The 4983-nt window shown below is 43.2% G+C and overlaps 1 pseudogene across 1 annotated transcript; it reads right to left on the bottom strand.

The window, feature by feature from the left end:
• Positions 1-986: 986 nt before the first annotated feature.
• Positions 987-1507, bottom strand: LOC111546041 (annotated as a pseudogene). Its single transcript, XR_002732625.2, has one exon. The product of XR_002732625.2 is annotated as a 40S ribosomal protein S24 pseudogene (transcript).
• Between the last annotated feature and the right edge of the window lie 3476 nt (positions 1508-4983).

The following is a 4983-nucleotide window of genomic DNA, read 5'->3' as shown; positions in this document are numbered from 1 at the left end:
TTAAATGGACAGTTGCAGAATTGTGGAGTGTTTTTATATTAATCTTTTGGTAATGCAATTAGCAGTATGTTTTGTATGTATGACTTAATAAATCCTTCAATCATTAAAAAAATAAAGAATAGCTGGGTATGGTGGCTCACGTCTGTACTTTGGACAGTACAGCACTTTGGGAGGCCGAGGTGGGCGGATCACGAGGTCAGGAGATCGAGACCAACCTGGCTAACACGGTGAAACCCCGTCTCTACTAAAAATACAAAAAATTAGCCGGGTGTGGTGGCAGGCACCTGTAATCCCAGCTACTTGGGAGGTAGAGGCGGGAGAATAGCGTGAATCTGGGAGGCGGAGCTTGCCGTGAGCCTAGATCGCGCCACTGCATTCCAGCCTGGGCGAAAAAGCAAGACACGGTCAAAAAAAAAAAAAAAAAAAAAAAAAAAAAGTCTTTGCCTTTAAACAACTCAAAATCTAATTGTGTTTAAACATAAGCAAAATTTAAAGCAGAATGAGGTAAGTACTATAACTGGCTATGTAGGAAGCTGATGAAAGAAGTCCTGAACAAAATTTGGTGGAAGTCCGAATAAGAGTTAAATGTTCTTCTCTTTTCTTTCTATTTTCTTTTGAGACAGGGTCTTGCTCTGTCACCTAGGCTGGAGGGCAGTGGTGCGATCACAGTTTACATCTCAACCTCCCTGGGCTCATGTGATCCTCCAGTCAGCCTCTGAGTAGCTGGGACTACAGGTATGCATCACCACACTCAGCTGATTTTTAATTTTTTTTGTAGAGACGAGTTCTTACTATATTCCCAGGCTGTCTTCTCATTCTTTTAATTTACCCCTTTTCAGACAGTACACATTACTGCAAATTTCTGTCATAATCATGTTTCGAAGTCATCTTTAGAATCATTAATTTCACATTAAAACTCAGCATTCTGCAGTATCTTCAATTAATTTTATACTTCCTATTTCTTCCTTTATTTATGTATTTATTTATTTGAAAGTTTTTAGTTTATTAATCTGCTCGTGAGAAATCCAAAATGGACACAGGTAGCCTTTACTGCAGCACCTTTACTCCTTCGGCTGTGATCCAATCTCCAGCTCACTTTTTGCCAGCACCAACCTTGGCCTTTGCAGTCCCCCTGACTTTCTTCATTCTGTTCTTGCGTTCCTTTCGTTGCTTTCTTGAGGTCTTTTTCTTCTCATACAGGCCATGTCTTGCAAGTCTATGTTTGGGTTCATTTTTCTTTGCATAATCCAGGGAGTCATAAATCATGCCAAAGCCAGTTGTCTTGCCATCACCAAAATGAGTTCTGAATCCAAATACAAAGATGACATCCGGTGTGGTCTTGTACATTTTGGCTAGTTTTTCCCGAATTTCTGTCTTAGGCATTGTTGCCTTCCCGGGGTGAAGAACATCAATGACCATTTGTTTCCTCTGAAGTAGTCGGTTGGTCATGAACTTTCTAGTGCGGATAGTTACGGTGTCATTCATGATGGCGGCCTATCTTCAGATAGTCCTCCTTTTTTTAAAAAAAAATTTCTTTAACCATTAAAAAACATTACAGACAGGGATCTTGCTATGTTGGTCAAATTCATTGTGAACTCCTGGCCTCAGCTTCCCAAAGTGCTAGGATTATAGGCATAAGCCATTGCATCCAGCTGTCTTTCTTTTTTTTGAGACAGCGTCTTGGTCTGGTCATCACAGCTTACTGCAGCCTCCACCTCCCAGGCTCAAGTGATCCTCCTGCCTCAGCCTCCAAGTAGCTGGAACTACAGGCATGTGCACCATGACCTGCTATAAATTAGTAAGTTTTAAATGCAAAAACTTCAGTGAAGCTTTTTGATAAATCACATAAATAACTCTTTCTTAGATTGATGGAAACCTGGATGATAGCTAATTATTCTGTGCTGCTCCCTTCAGTAAACATTTTTATGTATTTTCTCTTTTTGCTTTCGAAGTATCAGTGCATATATTAATATCAAATTTTGACTGTGAACCAGCCCAACTTAATATGTATTCTGCACCTACAATGTATTAAGCCCGTTGTGAAGTATAAAGATATCTAAGACATGGTCCCTGCCCTGAAGGAGCTTTTCTAGTTTACTACTTTACCAAAACTGTCAGTACTTAGAAAATATAAATTAAGGGCTAGGCGCAGTGGCTCCTGCCTGTTATCTCAGCACTTTGGGAGGCTGAGGTGGGCGAATCACAAGATCAGGAGTTTGAGACCAGCCTGACCAACATGGTGACACCCCGTCTCTATTAAAAACACAAAAATATGCTGGGCACTGTGGCTCACGCCTGTAATGAGCCACTTTGGGAGGCCAAGACGGACGGATCATGAGGTCAAGAGATCGAGACCATCCTGGCCAACATGGTGAAACCGTCTCTACTAAAAATACAAAAATTAGCCGGGTGTGGTAGTGCGTGTGCTGTAGTCCCAGCTACTCGAGAGGCTGAGACAGGAGAATTGCTTGAACCCAGGAGGCGGAAGTTGCAGTGAGCCAAAAAAAAAAAAAAAAAAAAAGTGCCACTGCACCCTAGCCTGGCAACAGAGTGAGACTCTGTCTCAAAACAAAAACAAAACACACACACACAAACGCACACACACACACAAATTAGCTAGGCGTGGTGGCATGCACCTGTAATCCCAGCTACTCAGGAGGAGGCTGAGGCAGGAGAATCGCTTGAACCCGGGAGGCAGAGGTTGCAGTGAGCCGAGATTGTGTCACTGCACTCCAGCCTGGGTGACAGAGTGAGACTCCGTCTCAAAAAATAAAATAAAATAAAATGAAAAATAAAGGGCCAGGCATGGTGGCTCATGCCTATAATCCCAGCACTTTGGGAGGCTGAGGCAGGCACACTCACCACACTCAGCTGATTTTTAATTTTTTTTTAATTTTTTGATCTGCTGATCACGAGGTCAGGAGTTCAAGATCAGCCTGGCCAATATGGTGAAACCCTGTCTCTAATAAAAATACAAAAACTAGCTGGGCATGGTGGCACGTGCCTGTAGTCCCAGCTACTTGGGAGGCTGAGGCAGAAGAATTGTTTGAACCCGGGAGGTGGAGGTTGCAGTGAGCTGAGATTGCACTACTCCATTCCAGCCTGGATGACAGAGCAGGATTCCAACTAAAAAAAAAAAAAAAAAAAAAAAGGACATGTAAATTAGCAGCTCTCAGTTACTTCCTGGAGTCTGGACATATTTAGTGAGAGTCTACTATGTATTGGGAAATGTATGAATATATGATAACATGATAATACACAGAACTATTCTAAAAATTTCCCAATCATGGCTGGGTGGGGTGGCTCACGCCTGTAATCCCAGCACTTTAGGAGGCCGAGGCTGGCGGATCACAAGGTCAGGAGCTCGAGACCATCCTGGCCAACATGTTGAAGCCCCGTCTCTACTAAAAATACAAAAAAATTAGCTGGGTGTGGTGGTGCGTGCCTGTAATCTCAGCTACTTGGGAGGCTGAGGCAGGAGAATCGCTTGAACTAGGGAATTGGAGGTTGTAGTGAGCTGAGATCGCGCCACTGCACTCCAGCCTGGCCACAGAGCAAGACGCTGTCTCAAAAAAAAACCAAAAAATCCCAATCATTCTCTACTTGTTATGTACTCCCTTTTTATTTCCCACTCTTGAAAAGCATTTAATCTTAATTTGAGTTAATATATCTATTAGGCAATTTATATATCTTGCACATATGCATACACATTTGCATCAGCATTACATGAAAAATCTTCAAAGTTCCACATGACAGCTGTCACCAATCACAATACTATTTGTCAAGTATACACTGCAAAACTTGAGATGGAGTCTTGCTCTGTCGTGGGGCCTGGAGTGCAGTGGCGGGATCTCAGCTCACTGCAAGCTCCGCCTCCCAGGTTTACGCCATTCTCCTGCCTCAGCCTCCTGAGTAGCTGGGACTACAGGCGCCCGCCACCTCGCCCGGCTAGCTTTTTGTATTTTTTAGTAGAGACGGGGTTTCACCGTGTTAGCCAGGATGGTCTCGAACTCCTGACCTTGTGATCCGCCCGTCTCGGCCTCCCAAAGTGCTGGGATTACAGGCTTGAGCCACCGCGCCCGGCCATGTCTAGCTCTTAACCAAATTTTATTTACTTTAGATCTTTATCCATGGTTTTTTAGAGTAGCAATATTAAGTTGTAGTCTAACGCCAGCTGGAAGTAAAACTCAATGGCATATCATATTTCTGTATATGTAGTCATGATTTTTAATTTTAATGGCTTATATTCCACCATATTGTTATGCCATCATTTACTCCAAATGTTTTCAAGTTTTCATATTACAAAGTGCAATTACAAATAGAATTGTGTCAAAGGCAGGAAGTTTGCGTGTTATCACTTTTGTTTATATGAAAATAAATTGAATTTACTGGAATTTTTAAAAATCCAAGTAAAGAGATGTCCTTTGCTATTTACACACTGTGTAGGAGGCAAATTATTCTATGTACGTTTTACAACTACACTACTATCAATAGGACCACGGTTTGGAAAGCCAGTTGCATACTGCTAATCTAATACAAACGTAAGGTGGCGTTAACATCGCATATTCACAGATTTAAGGGCTTGAATAAAAGCTGATCAGGAGACCCCCAAAACTGCTTCTTCCCCCATCTTTGGCTTTACAGTAAAACACTGACATTCTTTCAGAGACTGTCAGACTGGGCTGATAATTTTCTAGTAAGAACCACTCAGTGAGGAAGTTCAGTTGGTCGAGGAAGAGCTTCAGCAGATGCTCTGAGACAGCACCGAGGTTTGATCCGGCTGAGCCCCTTCCAACTGGGCTGGTCACTTGGTCTGCAGCTGGGGTGGCGCTCTTCGTGGGTGGGTAGAATGAAGAAAGATTGTAGCTCGTAGCTTCCGAGGCCAGACCTTGGCCAGGACTCACGCAGACTGCAGAGACCCTCAGGGACTCAGCACGGGTCTGCCCACCTGCCAGCCTCTTGTTCGCCGGGAGGTTCTGCGCA

This window comes from Piliocolobus tephrosceles, chromosome 15 (assembly GCF_002776525.5).
Source record: "Piliocolobus tephrosceles isolate RC106 chromosome 15, ASM277652v3, whole genome shotgun sequence".
NCBI classification, from domain to species: Eukaryota; Metazoa; Chordata; class Mammalia; order Primates; family Cercopithecidae; genus Piliocolobus; species Piliocolobus tephrosceles.
The sequence above is the reverse complement of the archived record's forward strand: the minus strand, read 5'-3'. Positions and strand labels throughout refer to the sequence as shown.